This window comes from Tamandua tetradactyla, chromosome 3 (assembly GCF_023851605.1).
Source record: "Tamandua tetradactyla isolate mTamTet1 chromosome 3, mTamTet1.pri, whole genome shotgun sequence".
NCBI classification, from domain to species: domain Eukaryota; kingdom Metazoa; phylum Chordata; class Mammalia; order Pilosa; family Myrmecophagidae; genus Tamandua; species Tamandua tetradactyla.
In genome coordinates, this window is record NC_135329.1 from 204,430,398 (window position 1) to 204,448,683 (window position 18,286).

At 35.8% G+C, this 18,286-nt stretch overlaps 1 long non-coding RNA gene across 2 annotated transcripts in view; it reads right to left on the reverse strand.

Annotated features, from left to right (window-relative positions):
• LOC143676613 (uncharacterized) overlaps window positions 1–18,286 on the reverse strand; it is an 87,535-nt gene that overhangs the window by 16,758 nt on the left and 52,491 nt on the right. For both annotated transcript variants that reach the window (XR_013172221.1, XR_013172220.1), the window contains one exon: window positions 6,266–6,376. This is a non-coding gene — a long non-coding RNA (uncharacterized LOC143676613). The remainder of the gene's footprint in view (window positions 1–6,265; window positions 6,377–18,286) is intronic.

The window sequence follows — 18,286 nt, forward strand, 5'->3', positions numbered from 1 at the left end:
GGAGGAGCCTGTGCTGGAAGAAAATTTCCCATGCCGTGTGTCTGTAAATTTTTTCTCTGTGTAGTGGTTCTGGCCATTGTTATCCATTCCTGTTGCTATAAAAGTGTGGAGTCTTGGACTTGGGGGTTGATCCTGAGACTTTACTTAAGATATGGCTCCATTTTTGTAGGTCACATAACAGGCTTGTCCCATGCCCTGTCCCAGGTTATCCAGTGGATTGCAGCTGCTTTCTCTCTGGCCTCAATTTTTTCCCTGCCTTTCCTCCCAGCACAATTATTTTTCCCCTGCAAATAATAGCAACACGTGGGCTGGTGTTCAAAAAAATAATGAATGCCCTTCCTGGCTCTGCCCATCTTTTGCTAATGTTATAACCTCAGGCACAAGCCATTAACCACCCTGAGCCTGTGTCTTCATGTATTAAATGAAAATAATGAAAACCAATTTGTTTCATACAGTTGTTATGAGTATTTAATGAGGTTGTGCATGGAAAAGCCTGGGCTAACTATAAATTTTTACAGATCTCAGGGAATTTGGTTATTATGTTTATTGCTTAAATATTATCTACTTTCCTACCATCCTATTATTTATTCTTTAAACTTCATTGCCCAGGATGAGTCTACTGGGATGAGAATTATTTTGTGATTCACAAGGGAATACACTAGAACTAAGATTTTGATGATATACTCTTTATGAATCCATATATTTTAACAAAGTTTAGAGAAATAACTTACGAAATAAAGACTTAATCATAAAAGAAACTCATACTATGAACACAATATTGCAAAAATATTAGAAGCTTAGAAATGTATAATCCAGAGGATAAAGTGAAGACTGTTTTGGAGGATACTTTTACATTTATCTTTTCCTACTCATTATTTTTGTATATTTCAAATGAAATGTAAAGATTCTATGTATTGTCATGAACAGATATAAAGCTAGGTATTTCTCTGTAACCTAATAGAAAAAAGGTCAAGAGAAATCATTTCAAGTTAAACAAGGGCATTTGCTTAAATTCCAATTTAAATATGTCATTGTTTTCAAAATACTAATCTCAGATACTTATCAAAAAATGAGAAAACTCAAATTGTGAAGCATTGAGTATACTTGAAGTCAAAACAAAGCAAACATATCTGCTTCAGCTAGATATGATGACCTATTTTTCAATGGTCATTTTTTATAAACTTCTATCACAGCAAACTTTTGACAAGTCATTTTTTAGGAATAATTTAGTTTTAGGGATGCAAGAGAAACAGTTGTCTACAGCTTATATATCTCACCCAGGAGTGCTTGAGGGAAGTATCATCTTGTTTTTATAAGCAAAATTGCATTGTGCTATTTTTATCTCACCTCTTGATAGGCACTATACTTTTCTCACCTGGAAAAACTTTCCTGGATGCAGATAAAAACAGAAAATAATTTATTATTCTTCCAAATTGTTATCTAAAGCACTTTCACTAACATCAAAAGTAAATTGCACTTATGGAAAGCATGGGAAAAGGCCATACTCATGGTCATGGACATTGCCGTGAAATAGAAAAGTTACATCTATTCTTGATTTCTTGAAGCCAGATAAAGTGCAGGATGCTAGTTGAACTTGAATTTCAGGTAAATGGCAAATGATTTTTTTTCGCTTAAAAAAATGTTTTTTTCATGGACAGGCTCTGAGAATCGAATCTGGGTCTCTGGTATGGCAGGCGAGAACTCTGCCACTGAACCACGGTTGCCCACCTGCAAATAATTTTTTTGTAGACGTGTGGTCCAATGCTAAAAAAATATATGGTTTATTTGTAATTCAAATTTAACTCTTCTACATTTTCATTTGCTAAACCTGGCAATCTTAGTTACACTTGGCTTACTGGGATTGAATTTTATTAGATTACTAGGATTAAATATTAATTTCTACATATCATCTAAACAAAATAAAGTTCTATTAACATCCTGCACATGTTACATTTTCCATAGTAAAGCAATATCCAGATTTCAACCATATTAATGGAAATGTAATGAAGTAGCAAGAATTCTAGAAGGGCTGATAAGTCTGAAAAAAAAAGTACAGCTGGAGTAGGATTCTGGTTTACTTCCCAAGGAGTTTTGAAAAATACGGAGGGAAGTTATGTGTCTGGGCATGGTTGTAAGCGCTCCTTCTTGAGAAGAAAGTGGATGGGGCCATCACATGGGAGGCATGAGGATATCTCATGGAGACAGAGAATATGCTGGCAGGTGATATAGATACGAAAATGAAAAACCCAGGAAGAGAAAGGGTGGCCAAAGAGAATTTTGAGGAAACTCCTGCATTTTGTGAGGTGCTGTGTGAAAACTGTCGCCATCTTAAATCTTACGAAAGGACTCTTGAGCTTTCAAGCCTTCTGGATTTAGACTGCTTTTCTTTTCTTTTCTGTTTCTTGCTTGCTTGCTTTTAAAAATCATTCATTCATTCAATACCGCACTGAACGAAGAAAGACCAGACCACCAGCGAGAAGCCTGCTTTGGATCTGAGCTGAGGATGCACTGCTTAGGACATTTTAACTTCTGACAGAATAATGTCCAAGAATGAAAATGTATAATATGCTCCAAACTGGGTTGAACTCTTGAACTATTACCACCAAGTTAAAGAGATTTCACAATTACAGGCTATGAGTCTACATGGTTTGTTATCTAGGATTCTGAGCAGGTAATTTAACTTAAGTAGCTTTATGTGACTTTGCTAAATTAATTTGAAAAGCTCCTGTTAAAATAAGCAAGTTTAAATTATTGGTTAACTCAGCATCAAGAGCTATACATTTTCTTAAGAAATCAGAATTCTTTTATAAGGAGAAATGCTGATTGGCAGCAAACATTTCCAGACGCCTTCAGTGCTTTTGCTCTGGTCCCGTGGGCCTTAGATGCCCCCATGGGACCATTAGTTCAGGCTTTATTTTTAATTCCATCTTTTATGCTGGAATAATTTTAGATTTACAGAAAGGTCTTACAGATGGACAAAGACACACCGTATGTGCTTCACCCAGTTTCCCTTAGTTTTAACGTCTTATGTAACTACAGCACATTTTTCAGAACTAAGAGGCCAGCACTGTTATGTCACTCTTAAATAAACTCTAGACATTATTGGGATTTCACCAGTTTTATCAATAATTTCCTTTTTTCTGTGCCAAGATCCAATCTAGAATATCACACTGCATATAAGTTTCAGTCTTTTGCTACCAAAAGGTGGAGGAATTTGGAGACTACTACACTGGAGATAGAAAAAAGGACTTTGAGCCTATTCTATACAATAGGGTGGGGGTACAGCTGGATTTCCGGCTGTTATTTGTATTCACTGGTTAACAAGTCATAAAATATTGATTAGCACACCAGTTCTCAAATTTAAGTACCATTGAAATTACCTTGAAGTTTTTTGTTTGTTTGTTTTACCTTGAAGTTTTAAGTGATACTAATGACTAAGTTCATTAGTTGGTTCTACCCCCAAATATTTTAATTGATATGGGGTGAACCCTGGGCATCAGGATTTGTAAAAGCTAACCAGATGCAACAAAGTTTTAAAGACTTTCTAAAGAGTAGCCAAGTTGAGACCCACCTGTTTGAACCTTTGGATTCAGAATGGGGAAGTCACTTGTACCACCCTCCCTATTGAAGGGATGCCTTAGAGGTATAAGGAATTCAATCCTAAATTTTATATAGTCACTTCTAGGTTTTCTAGGAGGAGCACTCATCAACACAACTAAGAGGAACCAGTGAATACCTCTAGGGTTCTTGGGTGGGGTAGGGTATCCATAATGCTAGTAGCATCTAAGAAGGAAAAGGGGCAGTGTAGTGATTTGAAGCTGTATGTACCTAAGAAAAACTTGTTCCCAAACTTGATCCATTCTATTGTAAGTAGAACTTTTTGATGAGGTTAGTTCAGTTATGGTGTGGCCCACCTCAGTCAGGATGGCAGGATGGGTCTTAATCATATTACCAGAGTCCTTTACAAGCACAATGAAATTCAGAGAAAACAGCAGATGGAGCCGCCAGCAGCTGAACATCAACAGAACCCAGAAGAGAAAGGAAAGAACAGGAGGTGGCTGCATGTGCCTTTTGCCATGTGACACGCTAAGAATTGAGGATCGCCATGGGCAGCCAGACCAGAATGCCATAGTCTTTGGGGAGAAAACACTGCCTTGATGAATGCCTTGATTTGGACTTTCTTTTAACCTCAAAACCATGAGCTAATAAATTTCCATGTTCACCTCATCCCATTTCATGGTATTTGTTTGAGCAGCCAAGGAAACTAAAATGGAGGGGAAGAGCAATTAATAAGGAAATAGCCTAGGGTAGCAAAAAGCATTAGCTTCCCCTCTGCAGTGCCCTAATAGATTGCAACATCAAAGAGAGGGTATTTTAACCCAAATTCCAAGATGGCTGACTTTCATCAACAGTCATCACGGAACACTCTGCCCAGAGAGCTATGTAAAGTGTGGAGTCTCTACATTTGTCATTAAGGTCACAGAACACTCTTCCCAGAGAGCTATATAAACTGTGGAGTCTCTATAGTTGTCATGGGCTAGGTATGGGGAAAGAAGAGGAGATGGGAGAGCTGCACGGATGAGCTGCTTGCACAGAAAGCACAACAGATAGAGGTGGTATGTTCTTGCAATGAGTTCAGAAATTTGAAGGAGAGAAATATATGACTGAAGAATATTTTCAGGAAACTTCCCATTTAATGGGTTTTGCAAACTGCTGCACCATCTTTAAGAAAACCTACCTTAAAGGTATATGTAATTCTTCCAGGCTCTGGAGGCTCAGAACTAGGTTTTAATATGCAATGCCAGGCAAATCTGGGTCAAGAAAATGCATTAGCTTTATGAAGATGACAGCAGTGCATGTCAAAAGTTTTTTTTCCAGGCTATTCCACCCAAAAGTTTGGACACTTCCTTTACCACAACCATTAAGACTTCAATGAACACACTCTGAAAACCAGCATTATAGGAAAATATTTAAGGTCAACAGGATGCCCTACTGCACCTGAAAGTAACAGAAAATCTGACTTGAAATGATCTGCATCGGAAGACATTTTCACACATAATAAGAAATCCAAGAGCCAGGTAGTATTTCTGTAGTGTTTGTTTGCTTCTCCATTCCCCAGCTGTGCTATCTTTTTTGTTAGCTTTGTCCTAAAGCTGGCTCCCCTTGTGGTCACCATAGGAGTTCAGTAGCAATCGGGCTACTGGATGACTAACATAGATAATGAGGCACTTCCAGAGCAATAATAGTTGCCAGGTGTTATGGTGTGAATTGTGTTCAAATCCTAACTTCTGGTTCCATGGATGTGATCTTATTTGGAAATAGAGCCTTTGAAGGTGTGATTAGTTAAACGAGGTCATACTGGATTAGGATGGACCCTAATCCACTGTGGCTGGTGTCCTTATAAGAGGGAAATCTGAACAGAGACCAGCATAGGGGACAATGGCATGTGAAGACAGAGGCAGAGACTCAAGTGCTGTAGCGGCAGCCACGGACGCCAAGGATTGTCACAAAGCCACCAGAAACTAGAAGACGCAAGAAAGGGTTCTTCCTTACAGATTTCAGAGGGAGCACAGCCCTGCACACATCCTGATTTTGAACTTTTAGTCTCCAGAACTGTGAGACAATAATTTCTATGGTTTTAAGCCACCGAGTTTGTGGTAATTTGTTACAACAGCCTTAGGAATCCAAGGAACCATAGAAACGATGCTGAAATTGGCTTAAACTACTCAGAAGCCGGACCTAGAGCTAGGATGGGGGTCACGTTCCCCCAAATCACATAAATCAAATCGAGGTTCTTTTAAAACTCTTTGGGGAGGAACCCATCAATGTCTACCACCAAAACACAGCTCCATGCTGCATTCTTCTTGCTCCTTAGATGCTTGGAATAGTGCACAGTTTATTTAGAGCCAGCTGCCCCATCATAGACCGCATATCTTAGTTAAGTATCTCTGATTGTTAGTTACAATTTAAAATAGGTAGAGCTTATAGGATGTGCATTATTTTCTAATAATATCTATTTGCTTCGAATTCACCTCATTCCAGTTGGCAACCACGGTTGTTTTTAACATCTTGGTGTTTTCACATGGTAGTATTGCAAACAGCATTTCAAAGTAGAGTCATCCCTGCTCAAGCACAGCTGGCAGAACTCACAGTGTTATTTCATCCTTCATTTAGACTTGATACAGTGATTTCACAGTGATGGGGAGCTCAAAGAAGAAACTTAAACTATAAGCAAATAGAAAAAAAAAAACCCACAGCTATTTACCAGATCAATACTTCTTTGTTTTCTTTTTCTTTGCAGCATTGAAATCAGAATACCCTTTGCAGTCTTGACTTTCAGATGTTCAGATCATGGGAATTCTAATCTCAGAGAAACCTAAAGAAGATAAATTTATCAGTTAGGACAAAATTAAATGCACCTAAAGTCTGAATGATTTGACTTCTTCAAATGTTTCTGGAAATCAAAATTGAATGAATCTATCACTCATTTTCACTGCCTTTTTCTACATCATGAAGTTTTTCCTGCAGCTTTCTCTGTAGTAGGGCATATTAGTTTTCTATTGTGGCTGTAACCAATTACCACAAGCGCAGTGACTAATACAAGACAGATTTATTGTCTTACAGTTTTGAAAGTCTAAAGTCTGAAATGGGTCTCACTGGGCTAAAATCAAGGTGTTGGGACAGCTGTGTTCCCTCTGGAGGCTCGAGGGGAGAATCCATTTCCTGGCCTTTTCCAGCTTCTAAAGGTCTCCTTCGTTCCTTGGCTCATGAATCCTGCTTCCATCTTCAAAGCCAAGAGGTCTTTCTCAAGCTACATCATCTTGACAATGACTTTCCTGCTTCCACCTTTCACATATAAGGACATTTTGATTAACATTGGGCCCACCCAGCAATTCTGGACAGCTTCCCCGTGTCTGGAACCTTGCTTTAGTCACATCTGCAAAATACTCACAGGTTCTAGGTATTTGGATATGGACTTTTTTTTTGGTGGTGGGGAGTCATCATTTTGTCAGCCATATAGAATGAGTTAAATATTTTGTTATTTATCCACACATTTGCTGATTTATTTATTCTGCCAACATGTGAGAGACTGCAGTAGGATGGCTTCTAATATATATGCACATTTGTATTTGTTTCTTTAATCATGATTATAGACCTTTTGCTGATAAGCTGTTTGGTATCAAGTAGCTATGTATGGAATTTCTTGCTTTTTTGTGGTTTATCTATAGCTTCAGTGGAGCTACTACTCTATATTCCAGCCAATCCCAACAAACAGCAGTTTTCTACCTTCAACCTTCACATATGCTTTTGGTTCTCCTTACTGCTGCCCTGCCTTCTCTTCCATCTATTCACTTACTGAATTTTAGTTAATCTTTAAGGTTCAAGTCAGTTTTCATACTCTCTGGGAAATTTTTGCTGAGCTTTTTCTTCTGCGTAAGTTAACTTTTTTTATTGTTCTTATCCTGCTGCCAGCCCTTCTCAAATTGTCCTTGTTATATTTTTGCCTATCTGCCTTATTCTCTGGCTTGTGAAATCTTGGAGACTAGGTTTGTATTTGGTATTTTGTATATGTTGATCAAATGTTGGTTTAATTGATGACGCAGGAATTGCATGGTTTCTTTAAAATTACCCAAAGTTTCTAAAAAATTTTTTTAAATTTTAATGTTGACCTCCAATTTGGTAGTTACAATCTCTCACACATTTTGCTTTTAAACTACAGCTTAAGATATGTGCCCTCTACAGTAGAGTTTGAAGTCCTAGTTAATATAGCATCTGGATTGTAAATGGTTGGCTCCAAAGGTGAAGGTAGATTACACCTGTTTGGTTCAACATCCCATTTTGAAAACACAACACAATTCTCAGCCCAGCAATGTTCACCTAATGTTATATTAACTAATTAGTGCTTGGCTATGTTAGGAGAACCAAACATTTTTTCCTATTAGAGAGATCTCTTGCATGGTAGAATATGTTTTTATAATTTTTTTCTTTTAAGTTGTTTTTGTTTGCTTTTTTATAATTTTTGTGAACTTAAGTCATAAACATGAAAACATTTCAAATGAAAAATGTTTCAAATATATTTTGTCATCTGTCATGTAAATCACTTTACACATTTCTACTTTCCTTTGTTCACTATTAATTGACCGAGGTCAGTGAGTGCCAAACACAGCAGGACACAAGCAAGAAAGACCCTTAAGCAAGTAGGTTAGTACTTGTTCTAGACATTTTTTTATAACTCTCAAGAAAACTTTCTCTAAAATGTTTAATAAGAGTATCATTATCATTTGTTTTTTCTGTCTTAGAATGAGTGGACCCATACTTAAGCACAATTATAAACATCAAACACTTTTTGGTGTGTTTTTTATCAGATTTTATTTGGTATCATTTACTGTTTGATATAATAGAAATATTTGTAATATTAGCACAAAAATACTAGAAAACTTGACCTTCCATATTGTCTTTTAAATCCTTATTAACAGCTTGCATGTCTCATTAATCTCTGTGTGTTATCTTCTCTGAATTATCCTAATTATACTTTTTATATCATTAAAACTACGTTTAGAGCAAAATGTCAGTCTTCCAAAGAGCAATTTCAAAAATGCAATGCTGAAGAAATATTTCTTTCGGTAAGAATCTGCGGGTATAATGTGATGTTCTGAGGATGTTACTGTAATTCAACATTTTTATTTACTCCCCTCTGCTTAGGCATTATTTGCCTTTAACACAGGTGTACAAGGCAGGGCAGAGTCCAAGAGTCCACATATTTTTCTGGTTTTGTTGTTGAGCTACAATGAAAGTTATTGGAAGGAAGTTAGGCATTTTTGGGGAGGCAAATAATCCATCTAGATTTTCACTCTTCTTTACTTGCAAGCTAGCCTCCCTTTTCTTCATGTATGGTTATTCTTATCTCTAAATGAAAATATGGGCTTTCACAACTCTCAACAATTTCATATTTGTGGATCTCATGAAAAATTTTTGTGTACGTGGAGGGGTTTCTTTTGTAGTGGCTTAATGCAAAGGCCTAAAATAGTTGGATAGCCAGTTAACAACAATGCAATTCTTGATTTTTAAAGTGACAATTTTAATCAAGAGGAACTAGGTACAAATGCATTTTAAATTTTGCCATGGTTCCAGATGTAGAACAGATACTTAATGCATACGAAGTAAATGAATGAATTTCCCACCAAGCTTTATGTATTATTTTTGTACACATAAAATATAATGGGGGTAAATCACGGTATTTTTATGAGAACAGAAAAGGAGAAGGTAAAGGACTATCTTTTATTTATGAGGGGGAGTTTTCTGGAGTAAAGGAAGCACACTTGTTGGATGTGTTGTCTTGGAAAATTCTTCTGACAGTTTTGCCAAGGATATAAAAAAATCATAATCTTTTATCAACAATGAATGTTATTAATATTTGCTTCAATGTTTACACAGTTGGAAAATTCTAGGAGCCTCAAACATGCCTCTGGAGTTGGCTAAAGGCTTTTGAATTACAGCCTTTGAGTATCCCCAGTTGCTTATTTAAAACCGCCTAAAAACAAACAGGGAGATGACAAAAATGGATGTGTTACTGGGTGCCAACTTGATTAAATAAACTTGGCAGTAAACAGGTTGGCAATAACAGTTTAATAATAGAAAGCATACTTAATCAGTGTTTTAAGACTTAACAATGTAGGTATTTAGAATTTTCAGTAATGGCAGAGTAACTTTTGTCAAACTAACCCTCATGCAGATGAAAGTTAAAAACTTTAGACAAAATATAAAAATGAACAGTTTGAAGGTACTGGGGAGCGACCAAGAAAGTAGGAACCAGAGGGTTTGCAAACCTGAAAGAAGGGGAAAACACTGGGTGTCATCCACATTTAAAAAGCCTTCTCACCTGGGGAGTAAGGGAAATAGGGCACAAGCAGAAATCAGTGGTCTCATTGGGCTGAGAATTCAGACAGCAGAGTTCATGGACTACCAGAGCAGCAAGAAATCAAGGTAAAAATTCCTGGAAATGTCAGGTGTGTCCTTTAATAGCTTTCATTAGATCCTTAACATGTAGGTTCAGACTAGCATTTAAACCTTTTTTCATATCCCCTAAGCTTTCTTTTTGTGCAGCTCCCTCCTCTCCAGTGCTTCATGGTGTAAAGTGTAACCATCTTGGCCTTGCTAAACTCTGACTCTGTCTCCTCAATTCAGCAAGATTGCTTCTCTCTGTTGTGGTCTTGACACTCCTTCCAACTGGTAGCTAGTGGGCTAGTCATAGGCCTCATTTCAGTTGTTTCCCTACTTTCAGGGACCACTAATCTGCACTGCTTATTGTCCAATTTCTTCTGCCTTATTTTCTTTCCTTTCTCTTTCTAGGATGCCAATAACATGTGTCAGCCTATTTATTACCCTTACTCTGCCTTTGGATGTGTGTGTGTGCGTGTGTGTGTGTGTGTGTGTGTGTGTTTCAATTGGATAATTTCTATTGACTTAGCTTCTAGGTCACTAGTTACTTCTTCAGCAGTGTCAGATCTATTCATAAGCTGTTGAAGGAATTCTTCCTCTTTCCATTTTGTTCCTATAGTGTCTCTCTGCCAGAATTTTTAATTTGTCCATTATATTCACTTTTCCCCCTACCTCCTTTTACATAATAACCAGAATTATTTTAAATTTCTTCTCTAATAATCCCAACATCTGCATTATCTTCAAGTCTGGTTTTGGTGAGTCATGTATCTTGGCAATGGGTTTTTTTCCTTGCCTTTTTTATATGCCTCATATACTGTTGTTTGAATCACATGCATTGTGTGTGGGATACTAAAGGCTGAGGTACATACTATTTATTAAACCCAGTAAGGGGTTCATTTCTTCTCTGTCAGGCCACTATTGTAAGGTGTTGAGAAGTTGTGCTGAGTTTTTTGTTGCTGCTGTTGCCGTGGTTATTTTCAGTATATACGTGGTTCAAACTCCTCTTGTGTTTCCTTGGGCTTAGGTTGGGGTGCCAGAGGGGTTTCATAAGTGATTGTGCCCTACCCTCAGTTTCTAGCTGTTACCAAATGACTGGCCCACATTGAGACTTTAGTCCATGCTGTTCCTCCTATCCCAGTTGCAGATTTAGTGCTTGATAAGCTGATTATGGGGGAATATGTGATTTCACCTGGCATCCTAATCTATTCTCAAATATCTGTAGTTCCTGTGTGCTTGGGCTTTGCAAGCGCAGCAATCTGAGGACTCCTGCTCCCCTTCTTCATGCAAGCCATTCTTTTCTGTACCTGTGGCATTTGTGCTGGAGAGATCTTTCTGCCCTCCTCCAGAAACAGGAGCTCACTGACGGCATTGATACAGGATTCTGGGCCTGGGAATTTCTTGTCTTTTTCCTAGGGGTAGAGTTATTGTTTTTGTCATTTTTATTCCAACTTTTCCTCAATATTATGGGTTAGCTGATTTCTCCTTACCTACTTCCTACATGACAGCTGGCACCTTGTCCTTTCATGGTCTGCAGCTGATAAACCAGATGGTACATTCCCTTTCTGCTTGGGGAAGCCTGTGTCTTACTGGAATTCCTGTGACTTGGTTTTTCTGTGACCTCAGCTCTCTGACTGGTTTCAACAAAACTTATGATTCAGTAGTTTAAACTAGATTTTTCTATTACTAGGTTGGGAAAGATAGTCTTTCCAGCTTTTTAATGTGAGACAAAAGCAGAAATGTGGTCTCTCATTGATTTGTTCCTAGGTAATGGATGTTTCTTTTTGATGCTACCTAAAGGGTAATATGATGAATCTTTTATTGGATATTAGTTGCCAATATATAGAAATGCAATTGACTTTTACATTTTGACATTGAATCCAATGACCGCCTGAAATTCAAATATAAATTCTAATAGATTCTTTTTCGATTTTCTGGGCACTCAATCACATAGCCTACAAATAATGATATTGTCCTTTTCAATGGCCATAAATCTTACTTTTTCTGGTCTTAGTACTGCAAGGACCTTCTATGTAATGTCAAAAACAGGTGAAAACAATGGACAATTTTCCATTTCATGAAAACTTAACTATTTCACCACTATGTATGATGTTAGTGCTATATAATTTCATGGATATTCTTCATGAAATTAAAGAAATAATCTCTTATTCTGTTAAGAGCTTTAATGATGAATATATGTAGTTTTTTGTACATTTTCAGATTGATCACAAGAGTTTTCTTTTTTATTAGGCTTTGTGAGGAATAACTGTCTTTTTTTCTATGATAAACTCCACTTGGTCATGATGTACTTATTACCCCTTTTATATATTTATAGATTCAATTTATTCAGTTTTTGTGTGCTTTGATTTTGAATTTCAGATTCAAGTTCAGTTAGTATATAGTTATCTTTATCCTGTATTTACATTTAGATCAGTATTTTGTTATATTTTTTACTTTCTCAATTGGGAAAAGTTTATGAATGGTGATGTTCACGTTTTAAATATATTTTCTTTTCTATTTGAATTCCTAATTTACTGGGAATGGTGCAGTAAAATCTTCCAGTAAAAGTATGGATTTGTCTACTTCTTTTAATGCTATCAAATTTCACCTAATATATTTTGAGGCTTTTATATGCCTAACAATTAAGACTTGAGTATCATAAGTAGTGAGAATTAATCATCAGCTTCAGCAATATGGAACTATTGGTGACCTTAACAAATTAGTTTTATTGGAGAAGGTTGGAACTAAGTGCCCACTAGAGTACACTCAAGAGAGAGTGAAATGAGAACTATGGAGACAGGAATTATTAACAGATACTTACATTCAAAGATTTGTTCCACACAGAAATATGATGGTGGCTATAGAAGAAACACAGGTACATATGTTTAGAGATGGAACTTCTTATAGCATATTTTTTATGCAGATAAGAATGATGAGGTGGAGAGAAGATTTTGATACTTCAAGAGAGAAGAGGAATAATTGCAAATGCAGGTTCTTGAAAGGGAACCTAGGACCTGGTGCAAATATGAAGTTGCTGATCTTACAATGATGAGATATTTACAGTTGTATTCAAGGGAAGGAAGAGTAAATGAGCACACATGAGTGAACTGGTGAAGTTCATAGTGGAGACATGAATGTTTTCTTTGGACTGCTTCTTTTACTGAGAATGGGGAAGGGAGAAGGTATCAGGGGTTTGAGAACAGAAGAGAACATGCAAAGTAGTTTTCTGAAATGGTAGGAGAATAATAATGGCCAGATGACATGTCATCACTAAGGGACTCTGTGAGGTTGATGGTTATAAAAGTAAGACCAGACTCATGTCCCTCAAAGAACATAATCTACACAGCTGAGGCATATTCTAAATCAGCAGATGGGCCACATGGGATAGATGGAGCGATTCCTTCCTCCTTTCTAGATGAGAAGTCCTGCTCTATGTCTTAGAGCTTATCGTACTGAGATCATTACTGAATGCTTCAGTTTAGTACCGTCTGCTATACTATAGATTTTGTGATTACTGTAAATTTCTTGAAGATTATAGAAGTCAGTTGACTTTCAATCTTAATTCTATGTGTTGCAAGGTCTTGATTTTTTGTTTAGGTAGGAAGTTAAGAAGGTTAGAGTAGGTTATTTTAGCAGATGCTATTTTCAACCAGAAAGAAGTAAGAAGGTTGATTTATCGGCCGCCTGATGACATATTTCTACTTTGTGAAAATATGTCATATTGCCTTGCAGAAATATCACATGGGGTCACCATCATTTTTTACTTTTTGCATGTTGTACCATTTTTTTAACTGAAACTCTGACTATCAATCCAATGTAGGTCCACCCAGAGCTACAGTGCATGCATTCAATTGGTAGGCCTCTTTCAGCTCTTCCTTGCAACACAGGGTCATCTAAATGTCAATATTCCTCTATTTTTACGCTAAACTTAAAGTGTCTGAAAAACTAATTTATATGGTAGATTAAAATGACAAGAAAACACTCTAGGCACAGGCATTTCACATGGTGCAACAGATTTCCAAAATAAAACAGCTTTTATTTTAACATGATGTCCTCAGGAGGACCTGATACTATCTGGCTATTACGTTCTTCACACATCATTAATTCCCAAGCAAGAAGGTGATAAATCTCACCACAAAACTAGTTCAGCACACAGAAAAATATAGAGCTGAGATTATGTTCAGCTTGATCTCAGCCTATAAGCACGCTTAAAAATAAATGGTAAGTTTATATACAAATTCAGATTGGTAAGGAAAATGTAATCCATGTCAAATCTGCCAAGAATATAAGTTAAAGCTTCACCTCACCACCTGCTCCTGCTCCTTTCCCTTCAACATGTCTACCTCAGGGCCTTGACTTTGGCATTCCAGATGGGTGAGCCTTTGCATGTACTTTATGGATTCAATATGCATACCTAGAAGCAAGCACAGCTGTTGTTTGCATCTTCATAGATGTGTCAGAGTGGCTGGACACAGCTTTCATTTTGGACCAAATGTAAGCCTCATGGAGGAGCATATTCTGGCTCCTGGAAAACTGAAGCATTGGCCACTTGTAGACTATGGCCTGGGTTTACTACAACCTCTAAAATCTCTCCAAAGAAGAAACATTGTCTGGTAGCGGTACTTGGAATAGAAGACTTGAAAGAGAAAAAAAGTAAGGAAGCCCAGGTTATTGACAATTTTGTGAATTTCTTTCTTCAGTTACCTGTTGTTCTGAGCAAAGAAGGCTTTCAAAATGCTATCCTTGAATGTTATTAAAGAGCAATATAAAATATTCAGCAAAATAGAAAAGAAAATGATGCTATTGGAACCCAGTTGCAGAGTATTTGTCTCCCATGCCATTTTAAAAGCAAAACTCAATGTAGAAATGATTTTAAAAATATATCTTAAGATCAAATGAAAATTTCTCCACTCTTCATTCATGTGATCACTATCTAAATGAGACAAATGCTAATTATGATGCAGTAGGATAAATTTTCTATTTCTTCTGTTTGATTTCTGACATGTTGGTAGCTCATTAAAATGGAATTAAGAATGTATGTCCTGTAACTCGAAATACTGGGATCAGCCTTAAAGGGAGAAAAGACAATAAAATGAAAAATTGCATTGTGGAAACTTAGTAAAAGTCATATGAGTTCACTGAAACATTATTCTTGAGTTCACACTCACATCATAAGTAGAGTGTTTCCCACTTCAATTCTTCATGCCTCTTTGCCAACCGTGTTACACCAGTCATGAACAGCAACACGATTATTGGTGATTAGAGCAGGATAAATGATCTTAGCTGGGAAAATGCAAGCTAAGTAGATAAAAATGAACCTATTTGTCTGTATGGCTCTTATGTTGGTGTGACATACTACTATAAGGCAGAATAAACAAATTATTTCATTTTGCGTTGTATGTACTGAGAGAGACCGTCAGAGGAATGATTTAAAGGAAGGCTTCAAATAGACTTCTAGATAGTGTGGCAAGAACAGCTTGGAAAATTTCCAAAGATATTTCATTATATTAGTATGAGTGTAAATGAGATAATGTTTCAAGTTTTTCCATATCCAATTCCATCTGGGAAATATAAGAAAGAAGCATCCCTAATGGTGTGTATCTTTGCAGTTTGTTTCAGTGAAAATTATTAGTAATTGTGCTGAGTTGAGGTCGGGTAACATATTATATAACATATAAAGCAGCTGTACGCTGGCAGTGGTATATAAACTGTGGAACAGCCATGGTCTCCATTTTTATGATACTGAGCAATTTTTTCATTCACTCACTCATTCCTTCATTCACTTATCAATGATTCAGCACACATTGATTAATGACCAGCTTTGTTATAAGCACAGACATTGTAGGACTCAAGAAAGCCATGGATCATCTCAAAATAGTTCATCTTAAATAAGTTTGCAAGTCAGACTTTAGAATGGAAGATGCAATGCTATCTGCTCTTTATGTAATACTATTTCCTTTCAAATATTTTAATTAATTCTCATATATATATACTTAATAATATACTTGTCAATGCAAATTTTACCCTGTACTAGATATTTGGACTCATACACAATGTCACTTTTTCTTCAACTCTGATCAGTTCTGTTTCTCACTTAATCAGGCAGTGAAAGCAGAAAAACATTTTATAGCTACAGTGAGTTCAAACCTAAACACTCCCTGAAACCATAACAAAAACTGTTATAAAGTTAAAGATGAAATGCTGCATTTGCCCTTTTCTTTATGCCCTGAATCTCAACTTTTATTTATTTATTTATTTTGACATGTCGCTTTTATAATTGGACTGATTCCCTTTAGTCTGCAGACATTTCTAGCCATTCTATTACGTGGTTTTCATATTTTGTTTTAAAGGATTAAAATGTTCTGAATTTAAGTGCAATTCCCACTCCTTGTAAAAGCTTTGAACAATACAGAAAATTACAGAACAGTTTGCTGATGATATTTGCTTCTAGCCTTTTAATACAGTTTGGAAAGTTCTCATTATTCTGAGATCATTGGTACTAAAAACATGACACAAACAAAGCCAATTAAAATGGGAACTAACTAACACTTTATTGTATTTAGACTGACAGATTTGGAAATATAAATATAAGACATCCCGTGAAATTTGAATTTTGGATAGACAATAATTTTTAGTATAAATATGTCGCATGTAAGTATTTCATAAGACACACTTATGGGACATATTTATATTAAGACTATTCATTGCACACACATAAACTGCACATAGTTTGTGACTAAGTTAAGATTATTCCAGAAATCAAAATTTTGTTTGACATATAAAACTTGAACACTGTAATTCACTACATTAACAGAAGAAAAAATGAGAAAAATGAAGTGATTATCTCAATAAATGAAAATAAATTGGTAAAATTGAGCACATATTCTCCCTCTCTGTCTCTGTCTCTGTCTCTGTCTCTCTCTCTCTCTCTCTCTCTCTCCACACACGTACTATCAGCAAACTAGGAATGTAAGAGAACTTCCTGAACCTGAAAAAAGGTTAGAGGTTTATCAATTTTATTGATCTTTCCTAAGCACCAGCTTTGGTTCCACGGATTTTCTCTATGGCTTTTCTGTTTTCTATTTCATTGATTTTCACTCTGATCTATACTTCCTTTTTTCTGCTTCAACTGGGTTTAATTTGTTCTTTGTTTTCTAGTTGCTTAAGGTCCATGTTGAAGCTATTGATCTGAGAGCTTTCTTCTTTCCGAATATAGGTAAGTCCTATAAACGTCACCCAAATAATGCTTTAGTGGCTTGTAGCTCCCTGAAAATTTTGATATGTCTGGTTTTTTTTGTTGTTGTTGTTGTTCAAGATATTTGCATTGTCCCTTTTTATTGTTTCTTTAGAATGTGTGTTATTTAGAAGTGTGATATTTAGTTGTCCAATACTTAGGAAATTCCCTAAGTATTGGACAATACTTTCTGTTTTCATTTTTAATTAGTTCTAATGTGGTCATAGAACATATTTGTGTTAGTTGTGCACTTTAAAATTTTTTGAGCCATTTTATATCTCACAATATAGTCTATATGGTAATTATTTCATGTACATTTGAAAAGAATGTATGCTGTTGCTCTTATGTTGGGTGCTTTTTAAATGTGAATTAGGTCAGGTAGTGTAAATGCTTGATAGTTTAAAAAGTCCTCTATATCTTTACTTATTTTCTTAACATTGTTATATAATTTATTGAGAGGGCAATTGAACTTCATCTCTTACTGTGGATTTATCTATTTGTTGAAGTCATTTTTTATTTCATGTACTTTGAATCTTTGTTATTAACTGTTTAAATGTTTATGATTATTGTGTCTTCTTGAAAAAATTATTCTCTTAACATTATGAAATGACTTTCTCTGATAAATTTTTTTTGCTCTGAAATCTATTTTGGCATTAATATAACCCTTCTTTTTAGAATTAACACTAACATATTCTAACGAAGTATTAATGTTTTTATTCACAGTATATTCAGCATAATTGAGAATTACCATTTTATTAAATTTCCAAGCATTTGATAGGTGGAAAATATCTTATTGCATAAATAAGATTGCAAAAAAGAAAATTACTAGAGCAATTTTCTTCACAAACATAAACATAAAAATTATCAAAGAAGTTTTAGCAAATTGGCATTATTTTCTTTGTGATTTATATCATTGCATATTTGCTTCCCTCACACAGAATTCATCTAAAGCTGTATTCGCCTGTATTTTCTAGATTTTTAAAATCTTAAATATACCATCTTTTGTTGTACACAGAGCAAGGGGCGTACTTCAATTACCTTTATCAACTTGAATTAAATACTACTTAATATGAAACTTTAGGCTAGAAGTTCAGTTAAGGTTTAGTCTTTACATAT